This window comes from Rattus norvegicus, chromosome 7 (genome assembly GCF_021556685.1).
Source record: "Rattus norvegicus strain SHRSP/BbbUtx chromosome 7, alternate assembly SHRSP_T2T, whole genome shotgun sequence".
In the NCBI taxonomy this organism is placed as follows: Eukaryota; Metazoa; Chordata; class Mammalia; order Rodentia; family Muridae; genus Rattus; species Rattus norvegicus.
Genome location: NC_141540.1, coordinates 11,634,060 through 11,655,728, shown reverse-complemented (window position 1 = coordinate 11,655,728; position 21,669 = coordinate 11,634,060). Strand labels below are relative to the sequence as shown.

General features: G+C 36.5%; 2 pseudogenes; one reads left to right on the top strand and one right to left on the bottom strand.

Annotated features, from left to right (window-relative positions):
* Olr1053-ps (olfactory receptor pseudogene 1053) lies at nucleotides 3,909–4,852 on the top strand (annotated as a pseudogene).
* LOC148004434 (small ribosomal subunit protein eS8-like) lies at nucleotides 9,462–20,243 on the bottom strand (annotated as a pseudogene).
* Nucleotides 20,244–21,669: the final 1,426 nt, after the last annotated feature.

Sequence of the window (21,669 nt, the reverse complement as noted above, 5' to 3'; positions counted from 1 at the left end):
ATTCCTGTTCTTTCCAGAACTTTTATCGAGAAGGGGTGTTGAATTTGTCAAATGCTTTCTCAGCCTCTAAAGAAATGATCATGTGGTTTTGTTCTTTCAGCTTGTTTATATAGTGGATTACATTGATTTTTTTGTATATTAAAACATCCCTGCATCCCTGGAATGAAGCCTACTTGATCATGATAGATGATTGTGTTGATATGCTTTTGGATTTGGTTTACAAGAATTTTATTGAGTATTTTTGCATCGATATTTATAAGGGAGATTGGTCTGAAATTCTCTTTCTTTGTTAGGTCTTTGTGTGGTTTAGGTATAAGAGTAATTATGGCTTCATAGAAAGAATTTGGTAGTGCTCCATCTTTTTCAATTTCGTGGAATAGTTTGGATAATATTGGTATGAGGTCTTCTATGAAGGTGTGATAAAATTCTTCACTGAACCCATCTGGAACTGGGCTCTTTTTGGTTGGGAGACCTTTATTGACTGCTTCTATTTCTTTAGGCGTTATGGGATTGCTTTAATGGTTTATTTGTTACTGATTTAACCTTGGTACCTGATATCTGTCTAGGAAATGTCCATTTCCTCCAGATTTTCAAGTTTTATTGAATATAGGCATTTGTAGCAGGATCTGATAATTTTTAAATTTCCTCATGGGGTAATATCCCTGATTCTAAATATATTACATCTTTCTAAGAAACAACTCAGAAAATCACTTAAAATTTTCTCCCTAAATTTTCTTTAATCAAATCATAAATTTTATAGAATTGATTTATCTAAATACCATTAATTCATGAAAGTTCAGCTTTATGTTGATGTGCAGGAAATCTGTTTAATAGAGTAGGCAATAATGCCCAGGGATTATTATATTAATTGGATAATGACAGGAAAGGCTTATTAGCTGCAAGGAACAAATCTGAGATGAAGTCTCTTTGAGAAACTGCCATCAACCTCAACCATCGCAGACCATGAAACAATGGTGGGCCACCTCCAAAAAGGCCACCAACTAACTTTAGTGTATACTTAGTGGTTTAGCCCAAATCTCAGAATGGCCAAGATACAATTCACAGACCACATGGAGCTCAAGAAGAATGACCAAAATGCAAATGCTTCTGTCCTTTTAAAAGGGGGAACACAATAATCACAGGAGGAATTACAGAGACAAATTGTGTTGCAGAGAGTGAAAGAAAGGTAATTCAGAGACTGGCCCACATTGGAATCCATCCCATAAACAGTCACCAATCCCAGACACTATTGCTGATGCCAAGACATGCATGCTGACAGGAGCCTAATACAGCTGTCACATGAGAAGCTCTGCCAGAGCCTCATAAATACAGAGGCCGATGCTTGCAGCCAACCATTAGACCGAAAATAGGGTCCGCAGTGGAGGAGTTAGAAAAGGAGAGAAGGAGCTGAAAGGGTTTGCAACCTCACAGAAAGAACAACAATATCAACCAACCAGACACCGCAAAGTTACTAGAGACCAAACCACCAACCAAGGAGCACATACCGAGCGACTTATGGCTCCAGTCACATATGTATCATAGGATGGCATTGTTGGACATCAATGGGAGGAGAGGTCCTTTATCCAGTGAAGGATCGATTGTCCATTGTAGGGGAATGCCAGGACTGGGACATTGAAGGGACGAAGTGGCTGGGTGGGGAGCACACCGTAGTAGCAGGGGGAGGGGAGATGTGATAGGGGGCATCCATAGGGAAAACTGGGAAACTGGATAATCCTTGAAATGTAAAAAAAAAGAAAATATCTGAGAAAAGAAAAAATAAATCACAAAGATATCTGATTTTGAGGGAACTTGTTAACATGGTTTATCATATTTTGCTTTTAAAATATCAGATCAAAAAAAGAATGAAAATATCATAAAATATATTATTCACCACAAATTCTCAATGAAAAATAGAACCACACCTTCAGTTAATACATATGTAAAAACAGCTATGTCCAAATTGTGGGGAAATATATTGAACGTGACACAGTAGTGACACCTATGATCATAGGTTTTGGATGGACTAGGTAGGAGGATAAGAACTTTAAGCCAATCCTTTCCTATATAGCAGGTTCATGACCAGCTTCATTTTCTCCTTAGACCTCTACTGTACCTTTACTTCCATGTTTATAACTGATTTTCCTTGTGTTGGGGATAACACATATTCTCTTTCCTATCCTTCAATTTTCCTCCACCCTTAAAACGGAGGCACAGGCTGCTTTTGGAATGGAGTCTTTCAGTAGGCACAGCCTAAAAATGCAGTACTGTTTTAGAGACTGTGGAGTAACTCAGAGTGGTGCGTAGTCTATCTCAACATTCTCCTATGAAAATCAATGTGGTAAGAAAATTATACATTGTTGTTAGATATCATCCCTTGAAAATTGCCTAGTTGATTATTTACCGATAAGTTCTGCAATCTCTTGGCATGTAGGTCACATAATCAACCAATTAAATATGATTGCTGGAAAAATATTCTATTTGTATATGCTAGTGCCCTATTATCATTTATCCCAGAGGTCATTATGTATTTTCATGTTTATAGAACATTTTTGAAGTTATGTCTTACTAACTGTATAATTTCTGCCTCCCCTGGGAATCTTAATGCGAATTTCTTTGGGGAAATATTAGAATTGTTTGAATAATTTTATAGGAATGAATCCCTCATCTAGAGATGTCTTGTCAAGATATTGTAAGGAATTTGTCAGATTCCTAGATGTTAGATGCGAAAACATGTAAAGAAGATGTTTAACTGCATTATTTGAGATTAAATATCAGGGGTGCTGTGAGGAAATGCACAGGTTTGTGGTAGGAAATAAAACACATCTTTCTCTTTGTGCTACAGGGCCATGGCATGAATTTGCTTTAAGAGATCTTAGCCTATTATTGTGTTCTTGATACTTTAAATTAGTACATATTTTCAAGCTGTTCATAAACAATATTGCAGGTCTATTTAACATCTTCTCATGCAGTTCTATATGTAGCTTGTACAGTTGAAGATATCAGCTATTCAATGTGGAGAATGTGGTACATTTCCTTACCATCTGAGCATCTATTGTATTGATCAAGTTTGAGTTACTGGTATAGCTTTTTAAGATCTTTATAAAGGGCAAATGAAAAGATCTGCACATTTCAGTTGTCATTATGAATTATGCATGCATGATGTAAGGTAAGTATTGCTCTTTGATGATTAACTTAACCTCAAAACTTTGTTCAGCAATTATATACATATTGGCTAAAACTACTGGGAGTTTTATTTCCGAGGTCAAGAATGAATCTTAAAAGTTCAAGGTTTCTAATAATGCAAAAAGGCAAAATTTATAGTGGAGCCTTTTAAAAAGAGGAATATTATTTAATTGTTTCAAATAGAAAGACATACTGGCATTTATTGTTTTGTTTAAAAAATAATAATAGAAACTACATTGCTTACTTTTGTACTTTGATGTGTAGACTATTCCTTTATATAATTAAATTGACCACTGATTTTCACAAAAAACGTATTTTGTTTTATAGAAAAGATGACATAGGAAAAGAATGTCAATAATGAGTATTAAAAGAATTTATATTCAATTTGTACTATTTATATAATATTAAAATTGATAGTGACAGAATGACAACAAAGAATATTCTTCCTTTAAATATGGAAAATGTATCTTCAGAGATACGATCAAATGTAGACAATATAAATGCAGAAAGAGGGGGATAGAGAGATAAAGTGGCAGAGACACACACACACACTCACAAACACACACAGACACACACACAGAAAGGGGAGAGAGAGAGAGAGAGAGAGAGAGAGAGAGAGAGAGAGAGAGAGAGAGAGATGCTTCACTTGTTGTGACTCATGTTTGTGTTTCCATTTTTTCTGTGTTAATTTATCAATTAGATTTGTTGTAGCCAAACCATCAGAGATGAGGAACAGAACTTCAGTGACATACTTCATCCTTCTGGGTCTGACAGATGATCCTGAGTTTCAGGTTGTGATTTTCTTTCTTCTGTTTCTCACATATGTGCTGAGCGTTACTGGAAATGTAACCATCATTACACTCACACTGCTGGATTCCCACCTGAAGACACCATGTATTTCTTCCTCAGGAATTTCTCCTTCTTAGAAATTTCATTTACTTCTGTCTGTAACCCTAGGTTTTTGGTCAGCATCCTAACTAAGGACAAGTACATCTCCTATAATGCTTGTGCTGCCCAACTATTTTTCCTTATCTTCCTTGGCTCAACAGAGTTTTTCCTTCTGGCATCCATGTCCTATGATCGCTATGTGGCAATTTGCAAGCCCCTAAACTGCACAACCATCATCAGTAACAAGATCTGCCACCAGCTCATCATCAGCTCTTGGCTGGCAGGTTTCTTGGTAATGTTTCCTCCACTGGCCATGGGCTTAGAGTTAGATTTCTGTGACTTCAACATTATTGACCACTTCACATGTGACTCTGCCCCTTTGCTGCAAATATCCTGCACAGACACAAGCACTTTGGAGCTTATGAGCTTTATATTAGCTTTGGTCACACTTATGACCACACTGATGCTGATCATTCTCTCTTACACCTGTATTCTCAGAACTATTCTGAAATTTCCCTTAGTCAAACAAAGGGAAAAGGCCTTTGCAACCTGCTCCTCACACATGATTGTTGTCTCCATATCCTATGGAAGCTGCATCTTCATGTATGTGAAAACATCTGCCAAGGCTGGAGTTGCTTTGACAAAGGGGGTGGCTATGCTCAACACGTCTGTTGCTCCCATGCTGAATTCTTTTATCTACACTTTTAGGAACCAACAGGTGAAACAAGCATTTAAGGATCTTGTGAGAAGAAAGCTTCTTCAAAATGCTGATCTTATTTAGCTTACAAATGAAACAAGCAAATACATTTATGTATGACAGTCTACTTTTTGGCTAGCAATGTTTGTGTATTTAAAGCATTTTAGACAAACAAAATTATCTGAATCAAGTTTTTTATGAATAGAAAACTAATACCTAGCTTTTTTAAAATAGATGTTTCACCATCTGTGCTATAAAGTACAAAAGTTTTATTTTAGTCAATCAATCTTATTTACTAATATTTATTCCTCCTTGAGTGTACCCAGTACAATCCTATATCTTTGAACTACATTTTCAGAGAGTTCTAAGGGTATAAAAATTAAGACCTTGAATCTGTTATCTGGCCTGTCAGCATTTTTCAGTTGACCCTGGTTACCCTGCACCAATTATACTGTTTGAGTTTGCACAATGGAAGATACCTGGAATAATGGCTTCATCTAGCTATGTACTCTTCTCTGTTTACTGATCTCGAGAGAAAAAGGAAGACTCCAAACATGGGTCATATTAAGTGAATTCTAAGGTTTTTTAAAAAAAAACACAGACAAAATTTTCTCAAGAAATCCAGGAAGTAAATCATATTGCAGAGAGTCCACCCCAAAAAAATATAACATGCAAATACCAAAATCCAAAACTTAGAGAATGAGGTACAGGGATTGGAGAAATTTGCTAAGCTTTGCTGGAAATGTGTCAAGTAGCTGTGCTGGCTTCATAGCTCTCACTAATTCCAATGGACATGACTGCGCCAATTGAGGAATACAATATAGGAAATAAGAATTACCAATACATATAAATAGTACATTAATAGTATGGATTTCTCAATAAAGAAAAAAGAAAAACAAAAACAATACAATATTCAAAGGAAAAGGGAGATACAAGTTTTTGTACTGATTATGAAACAACTTAAAATTTATTAAAATACACTTAAAGATTCAAAATAGATTCTATTTATGTTGATGATAGCAAAGTAACAGAAAAATGTTTACTTTGCAAGCTATTGTTTTTAGAACATTTTCATATTTATTGTAATTTTATTTTTATAGTAGCTTAAACAAAAAAAATAAAATACAGTATTAAGAATAACTGTTTAGTTGTTATTTCCTCGGGAAGGAAAGAGAAGTGAAAGGGATGTGATTTTGCTTCAATTAAAATATATTGGAAAAAGAATAATTTTATGCTTGCCAAAATGTTCTAATTACAGTTATTACTGAAATACATGGGCAATAACATATTTATTTAAAAAAATCTTAAATTTTGGGAAAACCCGAAGTCTCTGTATAAACCTCTCCAGATATCTCCCTTACCAAAGGGAGTGATTTAGTAATTTTAGTATCTGTACTGTGTCCTTGCTAAATCTATTGTCTTCATTTCAGGTGTCCTAGTCTACTTTTGAAAGGTTTGTATATTGAAGTGGGACTGGTGGAGTGTCCCACTACACAATATGTCACCAAGCAGAAGAACTGGTAAGGTAGTAGTAGCAAGTTCAGAACCCTGGTAAATCTCATAATTGAGAACAACAGGAATTCAAACTAGCTCTGAGCCAGGATCCTCTTCTGGAACATGTGACCACAACACTCCACTAAGAACATGACAACCAGTCATGTTACACAGAACTTAAAGTTCTCCATGTAAATGAGGTATCTAAATAGGCCCCACGTGCTTAGACAATGAGCTTCCCTTCATAGGCATGCCTTCCTGAAAAAGGTATTTAATCTCTTGCTCACCCTGAGTAAGATGTATACATCCCCATCCACCACGAATAGAGCAGTTCGGACAAGCAAGGACTGTCCCCATCAAGGATTGCCATGGGAGAAAGGAGAAGCCATTTATCATTTAGAGCCACACCTAAGCCTCCCATAGAAGCCCCTATAAACTCCTGTCACTCCAGCTGGATTCCCTCTATCCTGGGCTCATACTTTCCAGGACTTCTGTTCCCAACTCCTAAGATCCCCAAGTAGTGACTAGGTATACAGGAGGATGAGAAACACCATTCTCAACTCTTCACAGTTTCCAGCAGTGTCTAGGTGTACAGGGGTTTGAGAAACACAGCTTCTTTCCAAGCCCCTGCTGTTTCTTACCTGGAGAAACACCTGCTGGGACACCTATCTTAGGCTGGGTTTTGCCTCCCCTGAATGGCACATGTTGGCACTCAGGCACCCCAGCAGTATGGAAAAAAATGCCCCTTATTGCCCTTGCATTTTCCCTACCCTGAGGGGCACACAGACAGCATGCTGACATCCCAGATGAGAGGTGTAAATAAAGGTGCTCAGTATTACCTAAAATATTAGAGTTTGACAGTGGTGGACCACATCTTTACTGCTAGAAGTTGGGAGGCAGAGGCAAGTTATTCAGCCTGGTCTATAGAGTGAGTTCCAGGACAGCAGGGCTACAAAGGAGAAACCCTGTGCCCCATAGCCAAGAGAGAGAGAGAGAGAGAGAGAGAGAGAGAGAGAGAGAGAGAGAGAGAGAGAGAGAGTTTCCAAATAAACATTGAAATACAGAGGAAAATACAATCTGACCAATTGAAAACATAGGAGAAGCACAGAAGTTCTAAGAAATCTTGCCTAGTTTAGCAGGTGAGAGCAGATGCTCTTGTGCCCAGGACATGTTATGTTAGTCCTTGCTCATGCAGCTTCTCCTGTTTTTGTTCACCATTGTTTTAATTTTACCTTAAGCTTATAATATAATTATATTTTTCTTTTCCATTTATTCCCTTCCAAGCCTTCCATATAACCCTTGCGATTCCCACTCAAGTGTATCTCATTTTCTCACTATCTTTATTGCATGCATCCATATGAATTGAATACATATATTCCTAAATATAACCTGCTCAGTGCATGCAATGTTACTTGTATGTATATTTTCCTGGATGACCTTTTGTCACTAGAAAACAAATTTGTGTCCTCTTCCCTAGGGATGACCACCTTTCTTGAACCCAGCTTCCCTCAATGTTTTTGCATATGGTGCAAGCTTCCAGGGTTTTTTCCCTATCCATGATGGTGTGCCTTTGGTATATGTAGTCATATGGTTTTCTACATGGCCTCTGTGTTCCCAGAATAATGACTCTGAGACTAATCATTTATTAATAAATGACTAAGCCATAAGCTTTGTCTTGTTACCTCTGTATATGTAATTTCCTCAGAGTCTGGGCAAATCTCCCATGTCTGACTCTTTCTCAGAATCAATTACCACTCCCCTCTCTCTTGTTCTCTGTCTCTGTCTCTTTCTCTGTTTCTTTCACTGTCTCTCTGTCTCCATCTCTCTCTCTCTCTCTCTCTCTCTCTCTCTTGCTCTCTCACTCTCTCTCTCTCTTTCACCCTTTCTCACTCTGGCTACCTGCTTCTGTCCATTGGCATTAGGTTTTTTATTGACAGGCGATGTCTCTACACAATGCACAAAAAAATTCTCTCTACAGGTATCATCTTTGTTGATCTCACAGCAAAGTACCTTATCCTTTGGCTCCTACTGTCTTTCTTTCCACTCTTTCACAAATGACCCTGAGCCTTAGGTGTGGAAGAGTATTGAACATGTCTTCACTGGGACTGGGCTCCTTCCTGTTTTATGTACAATAATTTTATATCTTCTATAAGAACTGCAATGTTTTCACTTTTAAAGTTCTCGACCTTTATCGTGGGCATTGAAGCATAATTGATATATTAAAAATTGCACTTAGCTAAGACAGAAAACCATATTATCATTTGAATGTACACATCCATTCAACCGTTAGCATAGTTAAAGTAATAAACAACTACTCTTACAAAGATTCTTCTCTCCACTTAGTTTTTTATGTGTTTTTTAAATCTTTGGTTAGTAAACTTTGCAATAAATCCACTCTCCTCACACAAGTAAATGCACAACATAATGGTGTCAATTATAAGCAAAGGTTTATACAGTATCTCTCTATAGTTATGTACCTGTCATAACTGAAAATTTAAATTTTCAAAATCAGCTCCACATTCAAAGTCTTCATCCATACCCAATGACATCATTCTACTCTCCAAGTTTGAATATTTTCATTATTGTATGGTAGTGGAAATGCAGAGTATCATTGAGTTTGTATAGTGTCTTCCAAGTTCATCTATGGCATGTTGCATGGGAATATTTCCTTATTGTTTTATGCTGAATAATATTCAAGCCTATGTATATGACACATTTTTATCCACTAACTTCTCAATGAACATTAAATTTGTTTGACCATTTTGATTCTTGTGAAAGATGATGTAATGTGCATATAGGTATGTCTTGACTCTTGTAAATTTTGAATACATAACATTATTGTATGGTGATGTGATTAGTGCATCATTGATACCTCTATCTTTTAAATGATTTTCAGAGTTATTTATTAATTTACATGTATATTCGAAAGAGTATGTGTCATGCTCCACAGGACACTGGCATCAGGCCTGAAAACAACTGGAAAGAGTCAATTCTGTTCTTTCATACTGTAAGGTCCGGTTGTCAGGCTTGGTGTCTAATATCCTTACCTGCTTGATTGACCCTGGCAACCTTAGTTAGCTCTGATTTTATGTTTTCAGAGGAACAGTGAGGATATTTTTCTAAGATTTGCATCATTTTAACATTCCCAATGGCACATACACACATACACAGTTTCTCCTCTGATACTCAACACCTTGATCTATTTTACATGGGAAATAACAGTCTCACAACTTTTTGCTTTTTCTTGATAAAAACATTTTCGAGCTATGTGCTCCAGGCATATGGTATCTGATTCAGACTCCTGAATGTTAGGATTACAGATGTACTCCACTGCCCTTGATTCCACATTACTTGGAAAATATGCATTCAGCTCGTTTTTCAGGTTTAAAAATGCTTCTTTTTTATTTCTCAAGTTAGTATACAAGCCTTCACAGTGAAACTTAAATATACAGAATTAAAACTGAAAATAAATCCTAAAAAATTTACTTATTCAGAAATGAATTCATTTATGAGTTTTCAATTTTGTTAAGTACCAGAATGTTTTAATCACTGTGTCTTTCTAGTGTAGTTTAAAATCAGGATGCTTGGTGTTTTCTGATTTGTACTCTTTGGGCCATCCATGATGACTAAAGTTTCTATTTCAGTGAAAACTTCTGTAAGAATTTTCGTAGGATTTTGAATTGAATGCATGCATCATTAAAATATTGTCTTCTAGTCATTGATCGGAATTATATTTACTTGAATCTTTTTATTCTTCAGTTTATGCAGTTTTCAGTATAGAGGAAAACATCTCAGTTACATTTATTTTAAAGAATTTTATCTTCTTTTCTTGCAACTAGGAACATGATTTTTTTTTTTTTAGTTTTGTGTTTATGGTTGTATTTATGTTTATTTGTTTATTTGTTTGTATAGCCAATGGGAACAATGATAGTTTTATTTTTAATTATGTAATTTATTTACTTTACTTCCTGACCTCAGTTTCCCCTCCCTCCACAAATCCAAGTCCTTCCCCACCCTCTTATATCCCCCTTATCCACTCCTCCTCCCTTTCCGTCAGAAAAGGAGAACCCCACCTAAGAATACAACCCTCCTTGGCCTATCAAGTTGCCTTATGACTAGGAGCATCATCTCTAATTGAGGCCAAAAGAGGCAGCCCAGTAGGGAAAAGGGCCTCAAAGGCAAGCAACAGAGTCAGAGACAGCACTTGCTCCTGCTGTTAGGAGTTTCATATAAGGCCAAACTGTACAACTGTTACTTATAGTCAGAGGACCTAGGTTAGTCCCATGCTTGCTCCCTGGTTGTTGGTTCAGTTTCTTTGGGCCTGTATGCAGCCAGGTTAGTTGAATCTTTCAGCTTTCTGTGGTATCCTTTTCCATTCTGGTTCCCATAGTTCTTCCTTCTCTTCTTCCACTGGATTCCTTAATCTCTGCCTAATATTTATCTGTGGTTCTCTAACATTTGTTTTCATCTGTCTCTTGGCAACACCTCTCTGATAATGGTTATGCTGGGCTCTTGCCTGTAAGTGTAGCAGAATATCATTGAAATCAGTTGTAGTTTCCCTCTTATGGCAACTAGGTCTCAAGTTAGAGTAGTCATTTTTTTTGCCATTTCCTCAATTTCTGTCCCAACATTACTCATGTGCATCTAGGCAGAACAAATTGGAGGTTGAAGGGTTTGTGCCTGGGTTGGTGTCCAAATGCCTTCAGTGGAAATCTTGCATTATTATAGGAAAAGGACCAAAGGGTAACTTAAAAGTAGCACCAATGAATTATAGTTGAATCTCACTGAGTACATGAGACAGAATATACTTTTGGAGGATGGTAGAAGGATATTGGCCAGAGGGAGAGCAGGAGTAGGAGTTGGAGAGGTTTGATGGCAGGGAAGGAAGGTAGTGAATACTGAGAGAGTTAACTGTAACAAGGGTGTCTCTGGAATGATATAAAAACTTAGGGTAATGGAAACTACTAAAAATTTATGAGGGTGACCTTAGCTAAGACTACTAGAAATTGGACATACAGAGCTGGAACCATCCATTTTTCCCCATGCACCCTCCACCTCCTTCTATAAGAGTGTTCCCCCACCCACACACCCATCTACTCCCTCCCGCCTCCCTGCCCTGGCATTCCTCTATATTGTGGCATCAAGCCTTCACAAGACCAAGGGCTTCTCCTCCCAGAAATGCCCCAACAAGGTCATCTTCTGCTACATATTTGGCTGGAGCCATGAGTCACTCCATGTATACTCTTCTGTTGGTGGTTTAGTCCCCAGAAGCTCTGGCAGGTCTCGTAAGTTGATGGGGTTGTTCTTCCTATGGGGTTGCAAACCACTTCAGTTCCTTCAGTCCTTTCTCTAACTCATCCACTGGGGACCCTGTTCTCAGTCTAATAGTTGGCTGCAAGCATCGACCTTTGTATTTGTCAGGCTTTTGCTGGCCTCTCAATAGACAGCTATATCAGGCTCCCATCAGTATGCACTTCTTGGCATCAGCAATAGTGTCTGGGTTAGGGGACTGTATTTGTGATGGATCCCTAGGTGGTACCATTTTGGATGGCCTTTCCTTCAGGTTTTGCTGCACACTTTGTCTCTCTACTTCCTCTAGTGAGTATTATGTTCCGGTTCTAAGATGGATTGAAGCTTCCAAACTTTGTTCTTCCTTCTACTTGAGCTTCATGTGGTCTGTGAATTTTATCTTGGCTATTCTGAGCTTTTGGGCTAATATCCACTTATCTGTGAGTACATATCATGTGTATCCTTTTGTGATTTTGTGATTGGGTTACCTCAACCAGGATATTTTCTAGTTCCATGCATTTACCTAAGAATTTCAAGAAATCATTGCTTCTAAATCTGAGTAGTACTCCATTGTGTTACTGTACCACATTTTCTGTATCCATTCCTCTGTTGAAGGACATCTGGATTCTTTCAAGCTTCTGGCTTTTATAAATAAGTCTTCTATGAACGTAGTGGAGCATGTGTCTCTGTTGTATGTTGGAGCATATTTTGGGTGTATGCCCAGGAGTAGTATAGCTGGATTCTCAGGTAGTACTACATCCAATTTTTTGAGAAACTTCCATACTGATTTCTAGTGTGGTTGTATTATGTTGCAATCCCACCAACAATGGAAGAGTGTTCCTCTTTCTCCATATCCTTGCAAGCATCTGCTGTCACCTGAGTTTTTGGTATTAGCCATTCTGACTGGTGTGAAGTAGAATCTCAGGGTTATTTTGTTTTATATTTCCCAGATGACTAAGGACGTTGAACATTTCTTTAGGTGCTTCACAGCCATTCGATATTCTTCAGTCAACAATTCATTTTTTAGCAGATAGAACTCAAGGTCCTTGCCTCCAAGCACATAGCCATCTGCTCTGCCACTCTAGCCTGATGTTGAGAAAATACAGACAAGAAGCTTCCCCTGCTGGAATTGCTCCTCCACAAGACTGCTTATTTTGCATTACTTTTTCTTTTGTCGTATTTCTTTTGGACTTTCTTTTATCATTTTTGGTTTGTTTGTTGGTTTGTTTGTTTAAAATCTCTTTCTCCTCAGGAGTCAGATTTGCTCCCTTATTGTGACCCAGGGGCAATGCATAGTGAGACTGTTGGTGTAGTGTACTGTCTATAAGCACAATGCAATTCTTCACTCATGTTGTTTTTCAAGTACAACACAAAAAGCCCCAGGAAAAGTTCCCCACATCCAACCTCAGGGCAAGGTACTTCTTATTGCCTCCTCAAACTCGGACTGTGTGTAGGCAGCGAAGGACAGTTTTAGTGTTGGCAACAGGCTGTCCTAGTTCACACTGCTGATTCTTGTGGTTGGGTTTTCTCTTACTCTGTTCTTACTGCACTTATGCCATTCATCCTAGAGATGTTCTTCATTTGGCGCTGCCTGAAAATTGCAGATTTTATCTTTTTAAGAAAAAATATGTTAAACATATTTGTGTACCATGGAACAGCAATTAAATAACTATAAATATGGATTTATATATGTATGTGTGTTATGTATTCTGCGCATATGCATGCATTTATGTGCATTTTTATACTCTGAAAACTTCCAAATACTCTTTGTTTGGTATAAGATATCCTTTAGCCTATCTGGAAAGTATTTTTGACTGTTTTCTAAATACAAACAATGCTTAGGCACCCTTGTATGAGAATTCATGTGTGTAGCTAATGACATTTCTGTAGGCACAGTATTACAGCAAACTCTTTATTCATCTATTTCTTACAAACATCCCTCTCTTCTGCCAGAAACCTTGAGCCTTAGGGAGAGAAGTTCTGCTATAGATATATCAATTGGGACTGGGCACCAAAATTTCTGATTTTCTTCCTGTATACTTTTCTGTAAATATTTCTGTATGTTGAAATGATGTTTCCTTGAAATAGGATCAAATATAACGATCTGTGAATATATAGGCAACTATTTTATAAGTCTAACCAACATGGCTAACTAAACATGACCTTAATAAGGAAAATACCACTAGACATGCTAACAGTGAAAATGTTCATGTTGTATCACCATTAAACAAGAAACTACAGCAATTAAGTAATGTTGAGATATGGAGAAATGATCTTTCATGAAGAAAAGCACACCAATTGGTTAGACAATTCCAAATGATCAGCCTTGAAAAAACTTATATACTATATACCTTTAGAAATATATATATATATATATATATATATATATATATATGTATATATATATGTGTGTATATGTATGTGTGTATGTATAATATATATACATATGTGTATATATTATGTGTATTATATATTATGTGTATATGCTTATAATACATTTATATATGGATATGTACATTATGTATATGTATATGATGTATATTTAAGGAATTAGAAGCCATAACTTAAAAAGAGCAAAGGAGGTATTTGGAAATATATGGGAGGAGAATAATTGATGTGATTATATAATAGTTTCCAACAAATTTTAAATATAAAGAATAGTAATAACTGTATGTATTTATTAGTTTTATCCATTTTAATCAAAACAGAATTATAACACTCAAACCTTTATCTTCTTCCCTCTAAATCCTCCCACATCTTTTTTCACTCTTAAGTTTATAGACTCTTGTTTTTATTATTATTATCATTATTATTATTACTATTATTACGTATGAATATATGATCATAATTATTCAACTGCTACCTGTATTGCTTGTTATTTTGTAGAACAGACCTATCTGTAATATATCTTAACAGAATGGCACATATAGCAACATCCCCATATATTGATTTACGTCCCATCAGTGAAACCTAAGCATTTTAAGAATTTGATCCTTTTACAAGATTTTTCTGTTATAGGTCAAAGTCTAGTGGAGACTCAAAATTAAATTTCTGTATCCTAATAAGAATCTTTTAATAGTATTTTTACATTTTTTGTCCTTTTAATAAGTGTATTTATCAGGGTTGGGGATTTAGCCCAGCGGTAGAGCACTTGCCTAGCAAGCACAAGGCCCTGGGTTCGGTCCCCAGCTCCGAAAAAAAAAAAAAAAAAAAAAGAAAGAAAAAAAAAAGGATTGCAATAAATCTATTTCTCTTCTCAACATTGTATTTTTGACCAATGTTTTAAAATCTTTGGATCTTTTTGGTCTGTAAAATATTTTTAATTCAGAAAATGTGAAAATGACTTATTTTAAATGTGGGACTTTTAATGCAAATCTAATTCTATAGCGAAAGCTGAGATCTATGATTAGTATTCAGAGGGTATTTAGATGAACAATTAACCTGTATTTTCCACTTTATTCTTACCTTGGATTCCTTAGTATGGTTTTTATTAAGTTACTAACTGTCCTAATTTTAAATTTTAAGGATTTACTGGCAATTTATCCTTAGCAGCTTCATTTTTCCATATTATATGTAAATCACATGATCATGATAGATAAGATTATAGATAACATTTAACTTTTGATAAGAGAGGCCAAGACTTTAAAATGCAAGGATGGTTATACAGAAGAGTATGGATGGAGAAAGGGGGTGGAGAGGTGATTTCATTATATTATAATATTTAAACAAAAAGAAATCATTCCTTTAAAAATTTCAAAATTCAATCCAAACTTTTTTTTGTTGATACTAATAGATAAGTATGCAAGCAGTGGTGCTGCTCAAAGACATAGAGAGAGCAAACACTAAATTTAGCTGTTTGGTTGACAACTGAGAGAAAAGGAAAACACAGGACAATGTTACTAGAATACACAAATATGTTAAGCTTCTACCAAGTAAACAAATGTCTGGGCTCCTGGAAGATTGACAATTTCAACTGATTTCTATGGCCCAGACTGTTTGGGACTTAGTTTGTAGTACTAAAGTCTTATTTAGGGTGCTGATGTGTTCATCCCATGTTACCAAAAAAGAGTCTGCCTGAGCTTCCCAAGACTGGCTTCTGTGGAATCCTTCCTGTGACACAAGGCTGGTGACTTGGCTGTCAAGGAATGTGTAAGCATTGATAGGACTTGCTCCCTGGCCAGATGTTGCTGCCTTATAATTGGAATAAGAGTCATGAACTTTTATATAGGCTAATCAGAAATCTGAAGTGAACTTGGGCTACATAAAAAGATCCTTTCTGTAAATAAAATACATATTTCATTTTTTAATGATTAAAAAGGTAATATAAGATTCCTTTTTATCACTTTGTCCTTTCCTTTAAAAAACAATATTTAGTCCCTTTACAGTCCAGAATTTATCCTCCTCCTGGTCTACCCTCTGACATTTCCACATCCCATTACTCCTTCCCCCAGCCCTTGTCTCCACAAAGATTTCCTCACCCCCCTGACCTTTGCTCCAACCTCTTGAGGGTTATGCGCTTCGTCTCTGACAGTCCAGATCCTGCATCCTCTGCTGTAGATGTGTTTGGGGGCCTCACATCTTTACAGGTTAATCAATTTATTTGTAAATATCTCAATGTTTCCATTGTAGCCCCAGTATTTCTACTATATTAAAAACAATAATTTTACAATAGATTAAATTTTTATCACATTTAAGGCTGTGTGCGTGTGTGTGTGTGTGTGTGTGTGTGTGTGTAATGTAAATTTCTCATTTCTTCGGAGACTCAGTTGTGTCATGTAAAATATTTCTGGAGGCTGTCTTAAGAAAGAATATTTTGCTGAAGCAGGCATGTCGGAGGATAATTTTGTTGAAAACAGACATGTGAAGTTTTTGTAGAAGCTGCCTAAAAAAAGGCATGTGGTGTTTTGATACAGAGGATGCTTGAGAAGAAACTTGATGTTTGGAAATGATATAAGTTAACCCAAGAGACAGCAGAAAATGTGATGGCATTGGTTACGCTTGCCACTCTTCACTGGTCTTATTGGGCTTTGCTGATGCTAGTGTTACCTGATGACAGTGTGGTATTGGTTCACACTGTCTTCCTCACTGATCATAACTTATTGTGAACTCTTAAAAATCTTAAAAATGCTTAAGAAATTTTCATGACATTCTGGTGGTTTCTGGCTACTTCCAAGGACTCCTGACAGTTGGCACCAACTTGCAGCTTCTTCTGGAAAACTTCCCCTAAACTATTGGAAATGAACTTAGCAAAATGAACTCTCTTTTCTCCCTCTCTGTTCTTATGTATTCTTTCCTGTATGTTCTCATGAGAGTAGGGCCTTTCTTATTTCTGATTCGTTATGTCAAATTTTTCTCTGATTTGTCATATTCTCTGTCCTTCATTAGACTTAATTCTTGGAGATAAAGGTGTGTACTAAAGACAAATCTGTATTCCAGCTTGAAGGATTAAAGATGTATATTAAGGGCATGTTTGTGTACCACCAGCAGGGTCACACAGACCTTTGTATGTGATTCCTTGCCAGGATAGCCATGTAGTTGAAGTAAGATTCCTTGACATCCTCATTCACTGAGCCATCTTATGGAATGCCAAACAATCATTTTAAAGTTATCTCCTGCTAACACCAGCCCATTTAGACAGGTAGGGTTGTACTGCTAACAACAGACACCATGACCAAAGCAACTCTTAGATATTTAGAGTTCTACATCTTCATCGAAAGGCAGCAAGGAGAAGATTGACTTCCAAAGCAGCTAGGATGAGGGTTTTAAAGCCCAGGGCAACAGTGGCTCACCTACTCCAACAAGGTCATATATTCAAATATTGACACTTCTTGGGCTATGCATACTCACCACACCTGTGTTTAACTAATTAAAAAATATAAATCAATTAAAAAATGAAAATTTTAAATCTTTAAAAGCAGTAATTTTATTTTAAAGTTTGCTTGGATGTATATACATATATATATATATATATATATATAACTTCTTTGTACATAACTTAATGGAAATTTATGCATATGTATTTTTATTGATATATATATATATGTGTGTGTATATATATATATATGTATATATATATATATACATATATATTCAATCACTGCCTTCCCCTGTTCATCTCACACAGTTCCTAACCCCGTTTCCTCTCAGCCTTGCTTCTGAAAGGATGCTTCTGCTCTTTTTCTACTCTTGATATCTCCCTTCCCTGGGGTCTCAATTCTCTCCAGGATTAGGTGCATCTTCTCCACACTAGGCAGTACTCTGTTATATATGTGCCAGAGACCTTGGACCAGTCCATGGGTGCTGCCTGATTGGTGGTTCAGTCTCTGGGATCTCCTAGGAATCTAGGTTACTTGAGATTGCTAACTTTCCTATGGTGCATCCTCTGTTTCAGCTCCTTCAATCCTTCCCTTATCCTTCCATAGGGGTCCCTAACTTCAGTCTCAAAAACTAAATACAAACAGTATTTAAGTGTGGTTATATAAATCATTAATGAATTACAAAGAATCAATGAATTTGAAAAAGAATAAGGTAGGGGTAGGGGGGTGGTTAGAGATTTAACAAGGAAAAGGAAAATATGCAATTATAATTTAAAAGATTATCTTTAAAAAGCATGTTTTAAATTTTAAAGTTTGAATTTCCCTGGGCTTGGGCCAGTATACTATTATTCTTCTAACCCTAAATCTATGTATAAGGTTAAATGTATTGTAAAATTTGTATACCAGCTATCATTTCTCACATTTTTTTCTGTATAATAAATTACTGCTTCTGCATCTGTGTCTGCTGTATAATCACAAGATTAGTGTCCTGCTCTATGGCTTTTTAATTTTCTTACTTTAGAGAAGGTCTCTTAGCTGATCTAAAGCCAGACAAGTCTTCAACAAGACCATAAGCCTCCTGTCTTAATGCCCCTATAGGCTGGGGTAATAGGCACATGTGGTGATACACAGAGATCTACATGGTTACTGAGAGCTTAAAATCATGGTTAAGAATACTCAAGAAGAAGGATGACCAAAGTGTGGACGCTTTGGTCCTTCTTAGAAGAGTAACAAAAATATTCATTGGTGAAGATATGGAGAATAAGTTTGGAGCAAAGTTTGAAGGAATGCCTGTATAGAGCCTACACCAACTGGGGATCCAGTCCATGTACATACAGCTACCAAATCCAGACAATATTGCTGATACCAAGAAGTGCATGCTGATAGGAGCCTGATATAGCTGTTTCCTGATATGCTCTGCCAGAGCATGAAAAATACAGAGGCAGATGCTTGCAGTCAACCAATGATTTGAAAATGAGATCCACATTGGAGGAGTTAGAGAAAGGATTAAAGAAACTGAAGGGGCAGCTATATCAACCAACCAGAGCTCTCAGGGAATAGACCACCATCCAAATAGTACACATGGACTGACCTATGGCTCCAGCTCCATATGTACCAGAGGATGGCCTTGTTGGGCACCAATGAGAGAAGAAGCCATTGTTCCTGTCAAGGTTCAATACCCCAGTGTAGTGTAATGTCAGGGTGGGCAGGCGGTAAGGGGTGAGTGCTTGGGGAGGGGAAGCATCCTCATAGAAGAAGCAGGATGGGTGGTGAGATAGGGATGTTATGGATAGGTAATCGGGAAAGGTGATAACATTTGAAATGTAAAATTAAAAAATACCCAATTCAAAAAAACCAAACAATATTTGTACATCAATAACTCTTACCTACATTACTATTTCCGTAGTTTATCTTAGCAATTATTTACGATTAGATATTATTAAATATCTTCTATATGCCTGCATTTTATTCACTAATCATCAATTTGACCATTTGCTTTATTATAGTTCTTCAATAATTCATTTTAAGCTATATCTTGTATCAGAGGTCTCCTTGTTACTTTTTCCATAATTTCTAGATTCTTCCATGACTATATACAATTTCTCTATATTTTCAAAATCCAATAAATGCTTATAATCATACTAATTTTCCTAGTAGAATAACTAATGAAAATGAGTAAAAAAGTGCTAAAGCAGTGGGAAGTATCTTATAGACACTATAACAATTAATAACTGAATAAAGTTGCCTTTAGGTGTCCATAGATCACTGATGAAATTATCCCAAACTTAGGCTGGCAAGAGTGCTCAGTGGATAACTCTGGTCTTACAGATATGCTGTAGTGTAATCTGAATGAAGATATGAATTACAAAATATATTCCAATATTCATACCAAAGTCACACTTTGTGCAGTTTCAGTTGACTCATTAATACAGCATATTTTAGGTTTTGAGAAAGCATATAGGAGAAATGTTTCTATTGGATACTTGGATGCTGTTGTCTTAGTGATAGAGTCACACACTGGGAACACAAACATAAACCCTCAAAGTAATTATTCCTCAGAAGGGATTAATTTGACATTATCTCCAAAGTAATGATTGTCATAGAATACATGTCATAGAATACATTATTTCATGCTTGCTGCAATATTTCTACAATGATCTTGAAAGTATTATAAATTTCAGTATGTATGGAGGGCAGTGATGCATATATTTGCCTGCATCCACCTATACAGGCATGTATAGAAGTCAAAGGCTAACATCAAGATGTCCTTGCTTGGTGGACTGACCTATATTTTGTGATACAACTTCTTGTTGAACCTGAAGTTCCTTGCTTTTGCTTGACTGTGAGATCAGTGTGTGAGATTCCTGGATCAGCATCCCTAGGTTACAGACACATGGTATCCAGCTCTTACATGGATTTAGGGGATGCAAACTCATGTTTTGGTGTTTGCATAGGAAGGTCACTAACCTAGTAATATATTCCCCACTGGACCACTCCCTAGTCCCTAAAGATATTTTTAATGTAGGACATTATATTACTATATAATGAATGTTTATGAAACATCATAGTATATTAGTCCTTGATGATCTGGTAATCACTATATAACCTAGAATTAACTGATAGTTGTGACAATTCTCCTGCCTCAGCATCTTTTGTTTTATTTTTGTTTTTTTTTACTTTTCTCTCATTTTTATTGGTTATTACATTTATTTGAGTTTCAAATAGTATGCCCCTTACAAGTTCCCCTCCACAAGTCCCCTCTTCCCTTCACCCTCTCTCTGCTTCTATGAGGGTGCTCCCCCACCCACCGCCTACTCTGGCCTCAGTCCCCTAGAAGAACTGTAGCATTCACACTTTGGTCTGATATTCATTCTTCTTGGATTTCATATGGTCCATGAGTTGTATTGTGGGTATTCCAAGCTTCATTTTGGCTAATATCCAATTATCAGTGACTACATACAATGTCTGTTCTTATCTGACTGGGTTAACTCACTCAGGATGATACTTTCAACTTCTATCCATTGGCCTGTGAATTTCATGAAATCATTGTTTTTAATAGCTGTGTAGTACTCCATAGTGTAAATGTACTGCAATTTTTGTACATACTCCTCTGTTGAGGGACATTTAGGTTGTTGCAAGTTTCTGGCTATTATAAATAAGGTTATGAACAGAGTGGAGCATGTGTCCTTGTTATATATTGGTTCATCTTATGGGTATATGCCCAAGAGTAGTATAGCTGGGTCCTCAGGTAGAATTATTTCAAATTTTCTGAACTGCCAGACTGATTTCCAGAGTGGTTATGCCAGTTTGCACTTCCATCAGCAATGAGGGAGTGTTACTCTTTTTCCACATCTTTGCCAGCATCTGCTGTCACCTGAGATTTGGTCTTATCCTTTCTGACTGGTTTGAGGTGGAATTTCATGGTTCTTTACTTTGCATTTCTCTGCTGACTAAGGATGTTAAATATATCTTTAAGTGCTCTTCAGCCATTTGAGATTCCTCTCTTTAGCTCAGTACTCAATTATTAATAGGGCTAGTTGGTACTCTGGAGTCTACCTTCTTGAATTCTTTGTATATTTTGTATATCAGTCCTTATTGGATGTAGGGTTGGTAAAGATATTTTCCCAATCTATGGATTGCCATCTTGTCATATGGATAGTTTTCTTTGTCTTACAGAAGCTTTTCAATTTATGAGGTACCATTTGCCAATTCTTGATGTAGAGCATAAGTCATTGTTGTTCTGTTTAGGAAATTTTCCCCTGTACCAGGTTCTTTCTCTTCTATTAGATTCAGCACATGTTG